At 33.5% G+C, this 22,486-nt stretch overlaps 1 pseudogene; it reads left to right on the forward strand.

Moving 5' to 3' along the window:
• The first annotated feature begins 20,716 nt into the window (after nt 1-20,716).
• LOC149537954 (uncharacterized) lies at nt 20,717-21,355 on the forward strand (annotated as a pseudogene).
• Nucleotides 21,356-22,486: the final 1,131 nt, after the last annotated feature.

Below are 22,486 nucleotides of genomic sequence, written 5' to 3' on the forward strand. Positions count from 1 at the left end.
TTGATGAGCATTCATGCCTGATTATTTTAGTTAGTTATATACAAATGGGACCATAAATGCATGTCATGAACTATGCATCACAGTCCCCTATCTCATTGAGTGGATCATTTTCACCAATTCTTAAAAACTTAATCCACCAAGTGGATGGTATTATTTATTGATTGGCATTTTATTTATACATTTTGGATAGATGGATTGATATCCCAAATTAATTGCATTCTCATTCTTTCTAGTTTGACAATAAAACTATGTTTGGCATAACTAATAACATAAAAGTGATGTATTTAACTTTTCATTGTTAAAATGTTTTGATATCTAGAGCTATTGTGTTGAGAATAGGAGAAATGAAGTTATGTTGCACCCTTGCATCGTGAATGATGTATCTTTATGCATTTTTAATTGGAGTTGTTATTTTCTTTAAACTTAAGTGAGAATCATGGTTAGAATGAATCCATGGTAATTGTATTCAATGTGCATTCTAAAGGATTTAATGAATGTTCACTATCACTAGATAAATTTACGAAAACTATAAAATTTAGGACACCCAATTGATTTAATTATGGGTATTGTTAAAAATTAGGAAGATGATAATGGGTAAGATTAGTAATGGTAAGGGAAATAACTTGTTTAGTAAAGTATTTTTTGGTTCACTAATTGGATATCGTCACCACAAACTAGCATATGGAAAAATTGTCCTTTTATTTGAAACAATCAAGATATTATGTATGAAACCAAAAGAGGACTATTGGGTAAATTGGGTGAGATTTGAACACCGTTGATACTCTAGGATTGAATATAGAGTTAGAACATTGCAAGAATAATTGAAATGATTGGCTATAAGGACACATTAAAAGAAAAACTATATGCATGTCAGGAACATGATCTATATGATTGTTGTGTGTAGGAGGTTTCCTTCCATTAGTTTCCTTCTATAGACAATGAATGTTGCATTTGGAAGTGTCTTGGGAAAATGTCATTTTGTGACTCTAGAGATGAAAAAGTTTATGTTCTTACAAATTAAGATTTTATGTGTCTCCATTGCTCAATAATTTCATTGTGTCAAAATATTATTTTGAAATACTAAATTTAAGGGAAGATAGACATGAGTTACCTTATTTCTATGACATACATGACTAATTTTTGGATAAAGAGGTTGTTTTATGTGGGACATAATTGGTATTTTATCATTTCCCTAAATGCTCTAGAATGATGGTTCATTTGGATAAACACATTTCTCCTTGCTCCATGAGTAATTACATATGTTGAAATAGAATTTGATTCTTGTTATGCTTCTTGTGAGTGGAAAGAGCATTGATTTGGTTTCTTTAAAATGCACCCTATCTAACTCTATCTTATGAGATGAGCATTGATTATGGAAGAATTCTTGGGAAGTTTCTTGATATTGAGCATGACTTTTATCTATAAAGAGATTAGATTTCAAAGCTATCAGATTTCCACAATCCATATAAAGTGTTCATTAGATTTTTGGGAATGATTGCGTGAGTTTTTTTGTCATCAATGTTTTGGATCATACTACATGACCCATCATCAGGATGCATTGGAATTAAGAAAAACTAAAAATATGGAATGCAGATCCATGAGGGGAGATAAAAAGAGGTTTGGGTGATGGAAGGGGTACACAAATTCATGTAGACACAGAAAATAATAAATAATAATAATAAAAGTCAAAAAATACAAAAGGAGAAAGAGAAGACTAAGATAAGAAACAGAAGGGGGCAGCCAGAAATAAGATAAAAGGCAAACTGGAGAAATCTCTAAATAAAATAAGGAGGAAAAGACATAAAGACACTAAATATATAAATATGTGTGTGTGTGTGTATATATGTGTGTGTGTGTGTATACATATAAACGAAAATGAATATTCCTGTAAGCTAGAATATAAAAATAAATAATAGTAAATACGGATAAATATGAAAATGAAAAAGCAAAGGTGAACACCTATATAAAAATACGCATAGAAACATCAATGTGTGTGTGTGTGTGTGTGTGTGTGTGTGTGTGTGTGTGTGTGTGTGTGTGTGTACCTAAAAATTAGAAGCACAAACCAAAGCAAGAAGGATCAACCACAAGAAAAAGAGAGTGAAAATGCATAAATAAACAAAAAACTACCAATTGAGTAATAAAACAAGATAGAGTAAATAAGTAAATAAAATAAATTAATAAATTAATACAAATAAAATATAATAATAAATAAAATATAAAGATAATCATAATAAAATAAATTCTACCTAATATATATGGTGAGAATATATATATATGTATGTATACATTCACACCACGAATATATTAAATACATAAATATGACAAAAATAAATTAAAAAGATAAATAAATTAAAGGAGCAAGAGAATGAAAATGAAGAATAAAAAATAATCAAGGTTGAAAAAAAATTTAAAAGGGGGAAAAAGAAAAAAAGAAAAAAAAGGAGTATATATATGTGTATATAAGTGTGTGTGTGTGTGTGTGTGTGTGTGTGTGTGTATAAAGGCGAAAGAGGAAGAAGTAGAATAGGCGAAAGAAAATGGACAGAAGAAGCCATAAGTAAAAAATATAAAAAGGAAGGAGCAAATAATGCAAGAATGATAAAAGAATAGAAGTAGGAAGAATCAAGAAAGAATAATAAAATTAATAAATAAATAAATAATATAATATAAAAATAGTAAAAATGAAAAGGGAAGAGGACGGGAACAAAAGAAAAGGACCAAGAATCAGACTGAGAAAAGAGGGGGCATAATGGCAGAGGGAGAGCAAGGGAGAGAAAAGGAGAGAGGGAAGGAGAGAGAGCAAGGGGGAAGGCCAAACCAAAAGAGAGTCAATTGGTGAGTGGTAAGACAAAAGAGAGAGGCAAGTGGTGCAGGGGGAATAGACAAACCTCAGACACAAACAAAGGACAAGGGAGGGGAGAAAGACAAAAAGGGGGGGGAGGGAGACAAAGAAAAGAAACCACCAAGTGAGTGGAACAGGAGAGGAAAGAAGGGAACCAAAGCTAGGAGGAAAGACCATGATGCAGGGGAGGTGTGAGGGAAGATAACAAGGGTTGCCAGGAAGTGTTCAAGCTCCAACCATCAACCCAATTGAGGTTAGAAGGGTTATTATTGATTTCAATAGCCTCTTTGAGTTTCCTCTTGAAAAAATTGTCTTCCTTGAACATGATTTGTGTGTCCCCTGAGAAGATATGATGCTCAATAGCAGAGGAGTGCTCTGCTAAGGCAAACTTGACAACCCGCTCATGCTTTATATTTGGAGCATGTTCTATGATTCTAGTGCAAATTGAACGTCTGATTTCACCACTATAAGATGTGCCACATGAGCACCACACCTTATAGACACCAGATTCTGAGAAGACATCCCTAGTGTCTTTAAATGGTGGGGTAAAATTATTCAAGGTGGTCAATGGTTTGAAAGCCACATGAACACCAATTTTGGCTAGAATCTTGGCAATTTTGTGGGAGATATCGGCAATGAAAGGAAGAGAGATAAATGAAGAGGAATCTTAGAGAGAAGAGGAAGGAAGGGAGGAGGAATGAGAGAAGGAACTAGCAAGGTTGAAAGCCTGAGATTTTTTTTTGTGAGAATATCCATTCCATCTAAAGACTTGGCGAAGATGGGAGAGCTCTTGGTCTAAGTTGTCTTGATCACAAATTTGGAAAGCTCTCAAGGCCAGGGTTTTGACAATGCCAGCTTTTGGCTTAGGTGGTGGTGAGAAGCTACATGAAGATATTGATCAGTATGAGAGGCTTTGTAGAAAACTTTATGGCCTAAGGAACATCAGGCTTCTTAAGGATCAAGATATCAAGAAAAGGCAAAGTCTTATCAGATTCAACCTCTTTGGTCAAAGAAATGCAAGAAACCAGATTGTCAAGATGTGCATGAAACTCTTCAATTTTTTCAAGGTCGTGGGGCCAATAGACATTGGTTTCATCCACATATCATTTCCACCATTTAGGTTGAAGGGGGAAATATTACAGAGCATTATCTTCAAAATGTTTCATATAAAGGTTGGCAACAAGTAGGGAGAGGGGAGAGCCCATGGTCACACCATCCACTTGTTCATAGATTACCCCTTGGAAGGAGAAGAAAATGGATCAAAGACATAACTCCACCAAGGAGGCAACCTCAGCATTAACCTTTTGATTGATCATGTCAATAGCATTAGGGGTGGGGACTTTAGTAAAGAGGGAGACAATGTTGAATCTAACCAAAATATCCCCATCATTGCATTTGGAATCTCTAATGAACTCAACAAAATGGTTAGAGTCCTTGACAAAGGAGTCAACATTTCCAATAAGAGCAGATAAGAGCTTAGCTAAGAAAGAAACAAGCCTGTAGGTCTGGGAACCCATAGTATCCACATAGTTTTTCTTGGGTGGTACACAATTCCATTCCTTCTCTTGGTTTTACTTGGCTAGTCTTTCTCATTACTGGGTTGGGTATCTTTCATGTCAAGAAAGATTTTGAGGAAGCTTAGCAACTTTGTGGTAGGGTGGTAAAGCACTCCTACAATATTCTCTCCCTTCTATTCTTAGACAGTTTCTGGAGCTTCTATCAAAATTGATGACATAATCGGTACATCTTGGTATTTTGGTAACTGAATTATGGTATTATTTTAGATTTCAGCATATATGTATATGTATCATTTTGTTAAATTTAATGATAGTTAATCAACTAATGTTGACTGGTCAATTTTCAAATGACTTTGACTCTCGTTGAATATTTTGCATTATATGGAGATTGTTGATGTGGAATTGGTTTTGCAGGGACTGTCCTTACAAGAACACTGGTAGGAGGTCATTAAAGTCTTTCACACAGGGATCAAAGTTACACAAATTTATAATTCCTTCAGTTCTCAAGGCTTGCACTCGTCTAAAATCTCCACAAGAGGGAAATGACATTCATTATAAAAAGTGGCTTAATAGAGTTAGACTTGAGTCAGATGGCTCAATATCGAATTATCTTCTAATAATGTATGCAAAATGTGGGATTTTGTATAAAGAACAAAAAATGTCTAAAAGAAGCTAAGTGTGGCTCGTTAAGGTATCGCTACAAATTTTGCTAAGCCCTAAACTTATCTTGTTCATTATTATTATTGAATTACATGTTGGTAGTTTTACATATATATGATAATTATGACTTCATACTTTCTTATTCCATTAATATTCAATTTACTTTTGTTGTTTCTGAATAAATATTATCCACTATCATCACTTAGACATATGAATATTTTCATGTTTACAGGCTCTCACAAAATTCTCTAGTTTGTTACAGGTCAGTGCCCATGAACATAAATATTCCATTTAGTAATGTATGCTAACCATTAGATTGGAAGGGAAATTAATTCAACTTAAAGGAAATATAATCATGATGTCATTTCTAGGAACACATCTTGCATAATTGGGCAATAATTGGGCAAAATTTTATGAAATAAGGATACATTAGTGATACTACTCAACCACCTAGAGTTGGATGGTTCACAAGATCATGATAAGTAAAAAAATCTACATTTTTGTCCCATTGCACCAAGGATAAGGTAAGAAATTCATAATATCTCCAACTTGGATTCACCACATTAAAACTAAACATATAAATCAATTTAGAGATATTTAATAAGTGCATTGGGAGACTAGGGCTTGGAAGAATTTCCAGCAACACCTTAATGAGCAGTTATTTCCAATGTTTGCAAACTCCACAAATTTCCAATCATTATAACCTAGGTGTTTTGAAATAATTATCATGATATCTATCTTCCTAGAGAACTACTTCCTTCGAACATTGTGAAGATGTGAAATATGTGATGCATTATTTTACATCACTAATATGATTTTTCTTAATAGCCATCATTAAGGATCTTTGACAAATGTAACCCTTGACTTTGAATGCTCTTGACACTTAAAGGTGCCTTTGAAACCACTAATCATGATCTTGCATGTATGCTTCCCTTTGAAAACTATGATTGGTAAATCACCACTACATCTTTATTCACTACTACAACATCAAAATTTAAAAGCAATACTATCACTATGTAAATAAATGCTACATCATCTTTATTCATTTTTCTAACTATTTATTGATATTTGAGCTTTAAATATTGATGACCACTGCATTACAATGACCTCTGATTTCTATTGTGCATCATGATAGTTGTTCTGCATAAATATTCCTATATTACTATAAATATTGCAACATTTTTAATCTAAGATATAGAATATTAGCCTTTTTTTCTTTTGGGTCAATGGATTTATTTATATACCCTAAAATTTGAACTTATATCTATGTAAACAATCATTCATAATATGCTTTGCTAGAAATGGTGCCATGGTAATGGTAATAGCAGATTTTGTCCACAATCTGGTGTTGTAATTGGCCTATGACATTCTATGACATATGAACCCCTGTAGCATAGGTATTTTGGAGCTTTACTGGTATATTTTATATCCCTTCTAATGTCCTTCTTCACATCCTTGAATATTGGCTTCTCCATTCCCCACTCTTTGCATAACAAAACATAAATCAGCATTTATGAAATCCACATTAGTCACCATATAATTCTAATAGTTACACTATTAGTCTTATTAGCCAAAACACAAATGAAGTTGAGGCTATAATAGACATATTTTTCAAGCTTGGCCACTTTTAAAATCAAATCCAATATGATTTTTTTAGCTATATTGAAAATAGAAGTGGGTTTTTTGAAAATCTAAATTGGTAGACATTTTTTCCCATCAAATATGAAATCCATATTAGTAATCATATTTTGATAGTAGTGAAAGGTTTATAAGACAAAACCCAAATGAAAATTGAGGCTATCATAGACATTTTTCTTAATCTTGTCCACTTTTAAATTCAAATCCAACATGAATTTCGTTTGGCTATATTGAAAGTGAAAATTTGTTTTATGGAAATCTAAATTGGTTGACATTTGGTAAGTGCCCATGAGGAATTGAAGTTGATTTTGATCTCTTCAAAACACATAATGTGGGTAAAAATGAAGTATTGAATTTAAGCTTTCTATGACTCTTCAGCAAGCACTATAGGGTAAAGATGAGATACAAACTTTCATTGGTTTGTGGCTAATACAGAATGCTTTATCATGGTAAGAATGAAATCCATAGAAAATGTAAATCTTTGTACGGATTCAAAACATAGAGAGATCATCCAAATAAAAGTGTCAATATCATTTGGATCTTGACAAATCTAAGTCATAAAATGGTGAAGATTATTTCTACTAGTAGAAAAAAACTTATCCATCGAGCCATTGATGTTACAAATAGTGTCGTGCTAAATAAGAGTAAGAAAATTGGAAATGATGACATTGAGTTAGAAGACATACCATGGCATATCTTGACATTTCTTATCATAATAGGAATTCCTTTCCACATATTCATGGAACTTGGAAGATCAAGCATTTTCTCTTAGAATATTTTTTTATGGATATTGTATATTAAGAGGAACTTTAAAGGTCGAGCATTTTCCCTTTTTAGAATTAGAGATGCTATATTAATGATATACATGTCCCTTTTCTAGACAGATTGTTTGTATACTTATTAGGAGGGATTCCACATTTGAAGTGAGAACATTGTGAATTGATAAAATGATCAATGCAATGTTTTCCAAATATCTTATCAATAGTATTTTTTTTACCTTGTATTTTCTACTCTACATGCATGCTTAAAAAACTATTACAAGTTGCTAAGTAGAGCTAACTACATGGTGCATAATGAAAGTGAGAAGCATGGTCTACAAATTTATCCTCTTTTCTATTATGACCTAGAAGCTTCTGATTTGGGTTTAAAAACATTTGTTCAAGCATCAACACCAATATTTTCTTCTTTCCAGCCGACTGAGAAAGCTATTCAATACACTGTAGCTGTGAGAAATATTGTGCAACTTGAGCCAAGGTCAATCTATTCAATAGGTAGCAACTTTGGGAATCTACCAATAATCCTAGATACTATTATTAATTGAAAAAGGATTTAATATTTTGGTATTTTTTAAATTGGAGAAAAATATGTTCATGTTCAAATAAAGATAAAGATTCCATTGACTTTTTTACTCATTGATGTGTGAATTTTTTGTGTGTTTGAAATTTGTAAATTCTACTATTATTTCTGTGAATCTATTTATTTCCAAACAAATAGTATTCTTTCTTGGTATAAATGCTAGTACCCCAAGGAAATATTATTTCAAAATCACAAGGATACACACTTAGATTCATGTTGCTAAGTTGCATAAGAGTAGTGTACATAAGTGTTCTTTACCTGTATATACGTGATGTAGAGAATCTTCAAAGTTTTTAAATCAGCATATGTAATACCATTTTACTATAACAAAATCACTTATTAGATTAGTGGCAAATAAATCATTGAACATCTTCAAATAGGGGTTGGTTATTAAACATTAATTCAAATTTTAATCAATAATCTACAAAATCAAGATCAAAATATGGTCATTATTTTGCCAACACCCACATTCAAACTACAACCCAACCTCATAAAATCTTTCGATTTGAACCCAAACACATCTTTCTACATTAATAAATTTTCAATATTTCTTCAATTTGTAACATCAACCAAAATAAAATGAATTCCATTTCAACACACTGATCACCCATATGGATAAGCTTAATCCAACTTTGTATTCAATTTGAACCTTCCACAAATCTGAATTTTTTAATCAAACTTTATTTCAATGCCTCACATCACTCATAATCATAAAATCATCTATTTTCAATCTCAAACCCAATTAATCTTAAAATGCATAACCGATTATATTCAAAGAACACTCTATCATAAAGCCAATACTCTATTCAAGGCCACTAAATTATCAAACACTCCAAAATAATAACCTATGCCATATTCATTAAACATATGCAAATATGAGTTGGTCCAATCCCATTATTCTCATGAATCAACCAATAAAAAGATGATCACACTCAAATCAAAATTAATCAAAACCGAGTCTTAAAAAAAATTATGACTTCAATTGAAACTCGTCCACTAATAAACATAATCATTATTGTAGCTTTCAAAATCAGCATCTTACTATGCTCAAATATTTCAAAACTACTAATATTAAAATAATACCAAAAATCAAGGAACCAAAGACATTTGCATATTTTCGACCAATATCATTATGCAACTTGCATACAAGATTATCACAAAAGCTATCTGCTTTGAGGCTACATCATCTTATTCTTAAAATTATTTCTTCATAACAAGGTGGTTTTTTTCCAAGATGAGAAACCATGGAGGGAGCATTGGTAGTACATGAACTCCTTCACTCCATCAATATAAATCAATCTTCTAACTTTATGATTAAATTGGATATGATGAAGGCTTATGACAAAATTTGTTGGTCTTTTCTCTTCTAAGTTATGCAAAAAATGGGTTTCTCAAAAGGTTGGTGTAAATGGATCAAAGCCTACATTTTAGGAGCTTAGTTTTCGGTAATTATTAATGGTCAAGTTGTGAGATTCTTCCTATCTACACAAGGGATGACACAAGGAGATCCTTTATCTCTCATTCTATTCATTATCATCACTGAAGCATTTAGTAGAACTATTAAACTCAACAATCTTCTTGGTAAGTGGCAAGGAGCAAAAATTATTGGCACATCCATTTCCATCATACATTCATTATTTATTGATGACACCCTACTATTTGGTTTATCACAAGTAAAAGAGGTGAGACAAATCAAATATACTTTGCAACATTACTCAGTTGTCTTAGGGCAAACAATAAATGCACAAAAATTGAAAATTTATCTATTTAACATAAATACAACTATTTCAGATAGAATTGTATAGATTTTGGGATTTTCAATGGACTTTATCCCTTCTATATACCTTGGAATACCTTTTTTCATGGGCTCGAATAAAACAAGCTATTGGACTTTAGTCATTGATAGTATTAAGAATGGAGTTGTGACACAGAAAGCTAGATGGATCTCTTTGTCAGGATGAATCCATCTAATTAAATCAGTGCTTTTAGCCATCCCAAATTATTATCTTATTGTCCTTAAAGCACCTCCTTCAATTTTAGTACAAATACAAAAGTTGATCAAAGGATTCCTATGGGCAGGAAATATGAATGATGAGAAGAAAATCCCTCTCATTTCAATTTAGGACATGGCTCATGTCCTAGTTGTAGGAGGTGTGGGTGTTCATAATTTAGTTAAAAGTGTAAGAATTTTCCTTAGGAAAAAATTCACCCAAGACCAAGGAACTCAAACACAAGTACAATAGTAGACCAAAGAGAGAGTATGATCAGAATGACAATATATTTATTCAATATGTCATATGCAAGTACATACACACTAGGAGAGCCTGTATATAAAGGCCTCTAAGATGCTTCTAGAATGTGTCTAAAAGAACTAGGAGATAAGCATGACAACTAAGCACATATCCTCCACAATAAGAGGATAAGCACGATGAGGTGTCTAGAATGTTGTAGACACCGTGTGCTCAAATAATGTGCTAACTCCTTAATGTAGACAACATGTGCATAATTAGAGTGCAAACTCCAGTGTTGTCAATATGAAAACTCACAAGAGTACACATACTCCTAGATGAGTAATAAATAAATAATAAAATATATGCATTAACCTAAGTAAACTTAAGTAAAGTGTAAATAATAAATATTTATTTACACCAACACCCCCCCTTAAGTGCAAATTAGAGGAATGTAATTAAGCTTATGAAAACTAGGATGCAATGCATGATGGGTCTCGGCTACTAGGCCATGTTAGGTACCCATGTACATAATGAAATGCAATCTCTCATAAAGCGGAGAAAAAGGGAAAACCTCATGAAAAAAACTCTCCCCCAAAAAGAGATATGAAAAACACATACGATGTATGGATGGATGGAGTAATCAAGACCCCCCTATTACGACATACATCCAATATATATAATAGAGAATCAGGAGAAGGACAAAAACCTGAAGAGGAAAAAGTCCCCCCCCCTAAAGGTAGTGTGTCGATAAATGAGAGATGCTCCAATGTAGAAGTTGATCCATGACCATTGTATAATGTTCCTCCCCTTTGGAAGAAACAATTGCAAAGGTACAGGTGAGATGTTTCCCCTATGTGTGGAAAGAATCTCGATGATGAAAGGTATCTCTAAAACCTATTCAAGTGTCCCTATGTCAATGTTGATGGTTTCTCCCTCCAAGACTACTAAAAAGAGCATGTGCATGTCGAGCAAGGATCCATGTAGAACCTATCTCAAAGAACCTACAGTTTTCTCAAATGATAAAGAGACCTCCTACAACTATTGTACATAAGTATCCATAATCACATCAACCTGTAAAGACTAATCATGTAGAAAATGGACATGAGGGTCAAAGTGGACCCTCGCAACAACCGTAGAAGGATTGTCCTCATCAAAGAGAAGCTAAATATCATCAAAGAAGTCCTCCAAATTTGTTGTATGTGACTCAACAAACAACCTTGAAATGTCAATCAAGAAGTCATCACTTGAGGCTAGAACTAGAAGACATAGTGTACCCTATTATGTTGAAGTACATGAATCTATCACTGTGGCAATGTATGCATGTGGAGAATGTTGATGTTGTGACTGAACCACCTCACAATAGGTGTATCATAGTCATGCACTAGGCCTTGCTTAGGAATAATATATTCAAACTAAGGACTATTTTCCCCACCATGAGGTGCATTTAATCTTATCAACCCAAGGACATAAACTTGAAATAGTCGACACAGTATGTGCACTAGGTCTCTTAATGAGTCACTAACCTTATGTTGCAGGAAAGTAAAAATGCAAGGAAAAGAGCTTACACTATTGTTACAGGAAGGTAAAACACTTAACTCTATGAATATTGGAAATACAATGGAAAAGATAACAGATATTCCAACTTGGCTTATCCACTAAAATTGTTCTCACATATGCTACAGGAACATTCACAGAGTGTGATGCTATAGGAAGGAACTTACTACTTCTACTTAAGATACTACTAATGCTTGAAAATAAATCTATTCTATCCTAATCTAATCCACCTCCCAAGTGGGCCCCCTTGGTTGGCTTCTCTAAACTATTAACATAGGATAGAAGCCAAAGAAAACTATTTCATTCCATTTAGATATTCATTACATAACACAGAACTATAAAACACAACTGTAAAAGTTAACAGTCTGCTCTCAGAACTTTTCTTCTTAATTGCTCAAAAAACTTAACACACTAGGGTCGATTCCTACATATATAGGAGACCAACACTTTATTCCATTATAGAAAAGTAAATGTCCTAGCTTTAAATCTGCAGGAGAGAAAATAGGAAGAACAACTGAAGGCAAGAAGAAGAAATAATGGCTTAAGGCGAGAATAATAAAGTCTTAACATCCACTTGCCATAGAGTCAATGTAGAGAAGGCAATGAATCTTCATAGCTCCTCCTTACTCACTGTCGTATTTTCTAGAACCATTACAACTTCCTCCACTGTGGTTGCTCCTTAGCGCTCGCTGCTCCTTGAATATTGTTGACACCTAACTTTTGAATCCCTCCAATCATCTTTCAATCTTCATTAACAGGTTAGTTATGACACAAATCATGTTTTCAAATAAACATTTATCAAATCAAATTCAAACATAAGAACAAACATTTTGATAACTATATGAAATACTGCATACTAGATATAATATGAGTAAAAGATGACATAGTTTCTACCCCATAGGTTCATCAAAGGTTTGGTAAACATAGTTCCATAAGTGTTTTAACAAAGACAAACAGAGTATCAACAAAGTATCTTAAAACCACAAAATAAAGGCAAATTTTAGTCTCATCAGTGACCTCTTGCTACAACTGTCGATAGAACCCCACGTGTTTGAATCTATTGAAGCACTATTGTTGGTGTCGCTTTCAGTTTCTACATGGTATGATATGGTCTCCTCAACAAAGAGAAGACAAATGTGATTAATGATGTGTCTCCTACATCTTCAATGTGAGACTCTGTGAGCAACCTTGTAATCTTTGGAAGGAAGTTATCCCATGAAATTGCAATAGGAAGACATAAAGGGTCCTATTGCATCGAATCAAAAGTATCTATGGCTGGAACTAGATCAGTAGAGTCAATAGGAGAATTAGGAGGTGAGATCTCATCTAGAGTGACTAGATGTAGAATGTCCTCTGGAAATGGAGGAACACATGCATCTCCATATGCTTCCCAAAGAGCCATCCAAAAATCTTGAGAAAAACTTTCCATAAGAAGAGGAGTAAAGGATTCCTTACTTATATTGTTATACATAAAGCCAAGAAGTTTAGAAAGATATTTGAACAAAGGAGGTATCTTCGAGCAAAGAGAAGGAATCACTTCTTGATGTTCTCTTAGATGATCAAGCATCAAAGTACTCCATTTCTAATAGTTCCTCGGTGTCAAATTTGGTCTTATACTAGGCTGACATATGTAACAAGCCTCCATGAGATCAATGAATGTATGCACCCCCCAAAATTCAAAAATAATCAATCAACCCCCCCTAATGTATGATTTTGCACTTAGTGCAATAGCCACATGCCAATGTAGGGCCTATTTCTAAAACTAGTATTTATATCCATAGAACCTATAATCTGATTGTAGATCTGGAAAGTAGACAAAAAATATGCACTTCAAAAAAAATAGAACCTATTTTGGAGTCCAAATGAGCCTGTACCAAGCATTTGAAGTGGCAAAAATCTGAATTTGTGACTTGCAAAAAAATTCAGGATTAGAGATCTCAAACTACCTACACCAATGTGTACATCATGAAATTCTACCCCAAAAAAAAACAAAAAATCTCGCAAAAAGGAGTCCATACAAGAAAGATATCGTTGTTGTTATTATTTTTCCCGAATTGTCATCGTGCCTCCAAAAATCAAATGGCTCTAGATTTTGCCTTAGATGTCCAATTTGGATGAAAAAAAATCTGATTTGGGGGTTTTTTGTTTGACCTTTTGAATGTGACACAAATATCAGATTTACACTAGCAAGCTTCAATCTTTACCTGCAAAATATCTCTCCTACAGGCCTCATGGCCAATTTTCTGGGAAAAATAATGCAAATCTGAAAAAATTGCAAAAAGGCAAATGAAAAAAAGTGCAGTTCTGAAAATTAAATGTATAGATCTAAAATGATCATACCAATTTTACAAATCAAGCCTTCAGGTTGCTGGTTTGCAAAAAAAATTTGCCTCAATTTTGACTATTGCCCAACATAGGCGAATCTATAGTCAATTCATTGAATCAATGCGCTAGATGCAGTGGTGGGGTCCTCTTTGGGTCTAGATGCTCCCAATTTTTGCAAATTCTTTAGATCTTTGGATTGAAGGTGTTAAAGCAACAATGGTCTCAAACGACTACTGATGAGAATCTCCCCAAGCTCTAATACCATGTAAGAATTTTCCTTAGGGCAGAATTCACCCAAGACCAAGTAACTCAAACATAAGCACAACAGTAGACCAAAGAGAAAGTATGATTGAAATGATGATATATTTATTCAATATGTCATATACAAGTACATACACACTAGGAGAACTTGTATATAAAGGCCTCTAAGATGCATCTAGAATGTGTCTAGAAAGAACTAGGAGATAAGCACGACAACTAAGCACATATCCTCCACAACAAGAGGATAAGCACGATGAGGTGTCTAGAATGTTGTAGACACCATGTGCTCAAATAATGTACTAACTCCTTAGTGTAGACAACATGTGCATAATTAGAGTGCTAACTCCTGTGTTGTCAACATGACAACTCACAAGAGTACACATACTCCTAGGTGAGTAATAAATAAATAATAAAATATATGCATTAACCTAAGTAAATTTAAGTAAATTGTAAATAGTAAATAATTATTTACGCCAATGAAAAGGAATGAAGCTTTTAGGGGTAAGCTAGTTTGGCAAATGTATAACAAACCCCACAACACCTGGTATCAAATTATGTAGTAGAAATACCTTGATAATAATGAGCCTTCAAGAATATTCTCAACTCTGGATCTACCAAAAGGATTAACAATTTGGGACTTCATGGTGGCTTCAAGAGATATTGTCTGCAAGTATGTTACATGGGAAGTTAATAGTGCTAATAAGATTAAATTCCAAAGAGAATGCTGGAATGGACAACCTCCTTTAATTTCTTTACAGAACACACAAGATGTTATTTTAGTGTCAGAAAATCTCTGGGGAACACAACTTAGTCACTTTGTTTTAGTAGTTTGTATTCATTCAGGGAAAGTCTACTAGAAGGATCTAGACCACATTCCAATGCCTCAAAAAGATAGGGATATTGTTCATGATATACTAAAAAATAAACAAGTCTATTTATCAAACATAGAAAATAACCTCATTTAGGCTCTAGCAAAGGATAGAAATTACTCAATAAAAGAGGGGTATGAGCTCCTTCAAAGTATAGGTTCAGATAAACTTCCATCCCATGCATATTCTTTTTGCTGAAACCATTTTGTTTTACCAAAAGTGGGATGCTTTGCATGGCTTGCAATCAAACACAGGATTATGACAATTGATAGATTGGAGAGGTTGCACATTACTCCTACCTTTAAATGTGTGTTATGTTATGAATTAAATGAAATGATTGACCACCTACTTGTAAGCTATCATTTTGCACAACAATGTTGGATGTTTGTTCTCATAAAATTAAATTATAATACTCCTCTTCAAAATAAGATTTGGGATATTTTTCAAGAATGGTTAGTCCTCTTTCCTAATTCCCTCTTCTCTAGCATATGAAAATGTACCCCAACATTAGTGACGTGGGCCATCTGGTGGGAAAGAAATAAATGAAAATTTTGAAAATAATTTCTTCTGATTGATAGGGTATTAGATGGCATTGAAAGGTCAATTAGTGAAGTGACTAATGCAAGCATCAACAGAGGTAGAAACAATCTAGTTTTTACCCCATGGGACATTAGGATTCTATGAGAATGGAAGCCTTTAGTCATACCAACAGGATGGGGTTTGAATAATGAAGCTCTAAATAAAATTGATCGATCCACTGTTCAGTAGACTCCACCCATAAAAGGATATTTAAAGCTCAATTTTGATGGAGCTTCTAGGGGAAATCCAAGCAAATCAGATCTTAGTGCATGTATTAGAGATTGCAAGGGAACAGTTTTGGCTCTTGCTATTGATTCACTTGTGGATGGTACAAATCATATGGCTAAGGCTCATGCTTTATTTGCAGGGTTAATCCTGGCTAAAAAGGGTGGATTTCTTCGATTGCATATAGAAGGAGACTCTTAGATAATAATGAATGCTGGCATTAATTGACATATATTCTCATCGAAAATTAAATGCATTCTCCTTCAGATTTGGAAATTACTTGATTATTTTGATGATGTATGTTTGTCACACACATTACAAGGAGGAAATAAAGTGGTAGATCTTTTGTCAAATATTGGATGTGAAGGTACAGTGATTTCAACATTTCATCCAGTGTCGTTCATGTCTTGTTCTTGAAACTAGACTTTGCTATTTTTTCCAATTAACATTGTTTACACATAGCATTATCAGGTTTCTTCAATTTTGCTTATCCTCTTACTCTTTTGTTGGAAGATTGGAAATATTGTTGGAAGATTGGTTTGAAGATATGTTACATTCATGACTAAGTTTTTCATTGATGTCAACATAGCATATTTGATGTCTTATGTGGTGTCTGACAGAAGAACAACAGAAAGATTAAGTTGGTATGGATAGCTAGATGAGCATGATAACCACCTAAGGTTATGAGAGATACTTTGGAGTATCTGGTATATGTAGTTAACATTAGAAACAAATAGGATAAGTCTAGAAGAAGTTATGTAAGTTTTGGTGATGTTTGTTCTGAGATAAAGTTTATAGAGGCATGTTCTAGTAAGCTTGTTATATCTCTTAGTAGATTTGATATCTTGAAGATCAAGGTTGAGGACATCAAGAAGACATGTTGAGGATGATGTGGCTAAGCTCGCTCATCATAATATTGCATGTATGAAAAGTTATTCAAGTTGTAAAGCGGAAGATTAAGGTTATCACTAAGTGTAATGTGTTCTTAGAGTGGTCCTATAATAATTAATTGAAAAGGACTAACAGCCGACTCAGAGAATTGTTTTATGGACTCAATATAAAGGAAGGACATTTTCCTTTATCATGGTGTGTGTTGATATGATTGAATGGTTGATGATAAGAAACAGAGTGTGAAATGTGAAGTTGAGTAAAGCAGTGCAGAAGTGAAGGAAACTTTATTGCCAAGGTTTTTCTGAGTGATCCGAGGTTTGATATTTGGATCTGATGTTTGTGACCTAGTCTACAAGGTCTAATAGTGATTGATCTAGTTGATAGGAAAAAGGAAAGAAGAAGATACCTGTAAATTACTTGTTTGAACAGTGAGCTCTTCTTGTAGTTGAAATTGCATGTTTGGGTAGTGGGCTCTTCTTGCATACATTATACCACAACTCCTAATAGGGTTGACACAACTCCTAATAGGGTTGGAATCTCCTAACATGGATTCAAAGTCTCCTAACAGGGACTCATTGTACTAAATGTTGTAACAAACTCCTAACAAGGTCTATCCTCTAGCAAGGAATATTTATATTAGTACATCATCTTGTGGGCATCATTCCCACTAGGGTTTTCCCTCTAATCAAGGGTTTCTCTAGTCAACATATATGATGTAATTGTCTATGTGCATCTTATTATGGTTGTTGTTTACTTTGGTTGAATGGTTAAGTTTGTTTAAAGAAGATAAATATTTTAATTGTTGGATAACTAATTCACACACCCCCCCCCCCACCCACCCCAAGTTATCTTGGTGTACTATTGTTTATAACAATTGGTATCAGAGCATCAGGTCCTTGAAGAAAAAGTTTTACATCTTTGGGAGATCCATGGAAAACATATTAAGAGAAGATAGTCCTACACCTAACAGAAGAAATTTTGACACACAAGTTATGGAAATTCTTGGTGAATTATTAGATCTGTGTAAAGAGCAGAGTATTGAGTTTACAGATCCAAAATCCTTCTATTGTATTCAAGGGAATAGTATCAAAAGCAAAGATAGATCTAGAATAGAAGAAAACATGAAGGTCAAGGAAGGTATTGATCTAGTTATGGAAAGAGAAAAAGAAGGTATGGAAAAAATTTCTTGTTGGATATGTAATGAGTTTGGTCATTATGCATCTACATGCTCTAAGAGGTTAAGGAAAGCTAGAAAGAGTTTGCTTTCTGATAAAGATGAAGAATTTAAAGCAAGAATGAAAATATTCTTGAAAGATTGTGATAATGAGCTTGAATTGATTAAGGAAAAGGAAGCATTAGAAGAGATAACTTTGGTAACTATTGTTGATTAAGAGGTTAACCATGAAAATGTAGAATTTATCATTAACAATTATTTATAGAATGAGAATTAGGTTAAAGTGTAGAGATCTTATCCGAGAGTAGAAGAAAGAGTTGAGTTGAGAACCCCTAAACAGAATGGCATTGCAAAAAGAAGGAACAAGTCTGCTACAAAAACTACAAGAGCTACATTAGTAGAGAATGATATATCCAAGACATTTTGGAGAGAAGCTATGAATACAACAATCTACACTTTGAATAGAGTTCAAGTCAAGAAGGACACAAAAAAGACACCTTATGAAGTATGGTTTGGTCACTCACCTACATTTAAGTACTTCAGAATATTTGGAAGTAAGTGTTACATAAAGAGAGATGATGATATTGGTAAGTTTGATGCTAGAAGTAATGAAGGTATGTTTCTTGGTTATTCATTGAAAAGCAAGGCTTATAGATGTTATAATAAGAGAACTAAGAATATTATGGAAAGTGAAAATGTGAGAATTGATGAAAAATTTAGAGTAAAAGAGATAATAGTTTATTACAATTCAGATGATGATATTGTTACTAAACCAAGGAATGATGAGGTATTTCTTGAGACTAAAAATGATTTGCAAAATGAAGGAGAGCAAAGGCAGGAACAAAGCTCAGAACCTTTAGTAGAGCCAAGAGTTGAGATAACAACTCCTACTTTAGGAAAGAACATGATAAAGAATCGCCCATCCAAACAGAGCATCGAAAGCAAAGACAAAGGTGTGATGAGAAGAAGTGGAGTGAAGGAAGAACTATGCTTGATATCTCAAGTTGAGCCTAAGAATGAAAATGAAGCATGTAAAGGTGATTATTGGAAGCAAGCTATGAAAGAGGAATTCAATCAGATAGTAAAGAATGAGACATGGGAATTGGTCACCAGACCAGTAGATAAGAATGTGATAGGAACGAAATGGGTATTCAAGAACAAGATGAATAAGCAAGGAGAAGTTGTAAGAAATAAAGTAGTATTGGTATGTAAAGGTTACTCACAGCAAGAAGAAATAGACTATGAGGAGACTTGTGCTACAATGGCTAGAATAGAAGCTATAAGATTATTCTTAGCCTATGCACCATAAAAGAAATTAAAAGTATATCAGATGTCCATGTCACATTAGCATTTCTAAATGGAAAAGTTAAAGAAGAGGTATACATTGAGTATCCTGAAGGATTTCCCTTGACAAATGACAAGGACATAGTATGCAGACTAAGGAAAGTATTGTATAGATTGAAGCAAGCACCTAGAACCTAGTATGAAAAGTTGGACAAGCATTTAACAAAGCTTAGATATAGAAAAGGTATGGCAAATAGTAATCTATATTAGAAAGAAACTGATGATGGTTTGATGATTTTGGTAATATTTCTTGATGATATTACATTTGGAGGAAATGATAAAGAAAGTGAGAAATTTGTAGAACAAATGAAGAAATTTTTTGAAATGAGTGTGATAGGAGAGATGAAATTGTTACTAAAATTTTGCACATGTGTAAAATTTTAAGTATACATGCAGTGAAAATACAAAATCGTTTCATTCAAACAATAGAAATGTCTTTGTATTTATTTACTTTCAATTATACATTGTTGTTTCCAAACAATGAAATGAAATGATATACTAAACAGGAAAAAGTCTCACACAACCCATGAGTATAACTCACTGTATTAAATTTCTTTCATAAGGAAATATATAAACAGATACATATGAATGAAAGAAAAGAGGAGTAGAGATAACTAGTCATTACCTATTGCTTTGACTGGTTATAAACCCTCTTTTCTGGCGCACTCATCCAGCTCTGAGCTCCATGATATCCAGCATCTACAAAAAACATGGAAGCAACTGATGTTAGATCCCGAAGGATCTAAGAAATGACTACTTACCTCTACAACTACACTCTATTTGTTGATGCATCTCATTATGAAAGACAAGAAAGCTAAAAGAAATAAAAGTTATTTATGGGTGTCACGAGCCCGTGCTCGAACCTCGTAAATAATATGCCACAAGGTACAAAAGATTATAAAAAAAGAACTAATGATTGATAGCATTGAAATGTATAGCTTACTGCAAAAAAGCATGGACATGATTGTTTCCTTTGATGAAGACAACAATTGAGACGGAGATTTAAATTACATTTTCAGAGAAATCGGTATGTAAAAGCAGTGAATTTAGTTTAAAATAATACAAAATGTAACTGGAATCTATATATGCAGTAGATACAGCCTATCAACAAATACCCACAGCGGAGGAGGAAGTGTAACATGGTGATCAAGGACTGTATCAACCAGATCTTTGCCTTGGGAAAAGTAGGTTAGCTCTATGGAGTTATGAATGATAGAGACAAATACATATATATTTCTTTGGAGGAAATGAAGGTTGTTGCAGACTACATCAAGAGACAAGGAAGGGTATTAGATACTTTAGATGCAGTATTGGATGTGAGTGATGTTTATAATCAAGAGAAGGACTGATATGATCACTATCAGAAAGGGGTTTAATCATGATTTTGGACATGGTTTTAAAACAAAATTGAGTTCAGCAGGTCTTGTTTATAAGAATTATGGAAGGGAGATAGTAGCTAAAGAACTTGGGTTAAGCCCAGATCATTTGGATATTGAGAGTGTTTATCTTGCTTCATACAAAGTTTTATGGAGGAAATTGATGTTGTTGACAATGGCATCAATCAGTATGATACTAAAAGCCAGCTAGGTATATCAGTGATACATATTTGTTGACAAAGGTTTCATGTATCAACCTTGATTAGATGGAGGAAAATATAGCTGAGAAAGAGGACCACTTTTGTCATTCTGCTATGATGGTTGCTGGTAAAGACTTTGGATATGTTGCACCATTATGCAAAATCTTGGTTACCTAGACACTCAATAGTTGCAAACTGCATGAAGTTGCGGAATGACATTGATCCAAGTGGAGAGATAATGTTACTAAAGAGATATTGCCCATGGAAACAGCATTATTTTCAGCTTGAGCCAAAATTGAATGACGATTAAAAAAAAATGTCATTGAGTTAAGCCATTACACAGCAACAAAAGGTTTCTAGCAAATATAAACAAAAAATTGCAGATTTGAACCTCTACTTGCAGGCGGCAATGAATAAGAAAACACTGGTAATGGGTTTTAATAGTGCCTCATTTTTTTTTAAACATTGGAGGGAACAAATTTTGAAAATGACAAGAATAGCAATAGGCAATAGCAAGAGTGAGAAGCATATGCAAAGAGGTTCCGGCTATGAATATAGAATCAACAGTTGGATCATCTACATTTCCCAACATGTCTGAGGGCTCATTCAAGCAGAATTAGTTTGTGCCATTTACCTCTTCATCTTTCCCCACCACTTTTTTAGAGAAATAGTTGATGAGTAAAGAGCTTGATTCAAGAGCAACAAGTGAAGGCAACATAGATTTGCAAGATGTTTTAGCAGCTGCTCACACAGCAACTGGTCTCACAAATATGATAGCAAGGAAACTGTTTACACTGGAGTATACAACTAGTGATGTGAATCTACCACTAGACACTCAGATTAATTGGGCAAAGGCAAACTAATATATTTGATCTAAATTTGGAGAGTTCTAGAAATAAGAAGAGAACTAATAAAATCCGTATAGAAGTATCATTAACAATAGATAAATGACCATTCTTCCAGTCATGGCGGGTTAAAGCAATAGATTCTCTTTGTTTGTTTTTGAAACATAATTTGTTATATTTTCAAAGAGAAACTTCAAAACTTTAGATGCTTTTCGAAAGTGCAGAGAGCCTAGTCACAGTTTCAAGTTTGTCCCAAATAAAATCATAGTAACAGCATCAGATTTAGGGAAAAATTAAACTCTTACCTCTACGGATATAATGGAAGGTGCACAGTCACAGGAGAATGAAGATCAAGTAATATGCAGCAACAAAGAAAAAATCCAGAGATCCTCAACTTCATACAGCATATCAAATATAATAAATTCATCAATGGATACAGCGAACTCATCAGAAGACTCCATTTTCTCCAAACCCTCGAGCTTTCCAAATGTTTCATAGAAAGATGCATATTAAAACGAAAGGCTTTTTAGGGTTAAAGCTTGTTATGCCCTTTTCAAAGTTTCATAATTCTTTGAGATCTGCAGCCTTTTATGGGA

The sequence above is a fragment of the Cupressus sempervirens genome, chromosome 9 (genome assembly GCF_028749045.1).
Source record: "Cupressus sempervirens isolate cs-2001-9-10 chromosome 9, ASM2874904v1, whole genome shotgun sequence".
Classification (NCBI taxonomy): domain Eukaryota; kingdom Viridiplantae; phylum Streptophyta; class Pinopsida; order Cupressales; family Cupressaceae; genus Cupressus; species Cupressus sempervirens.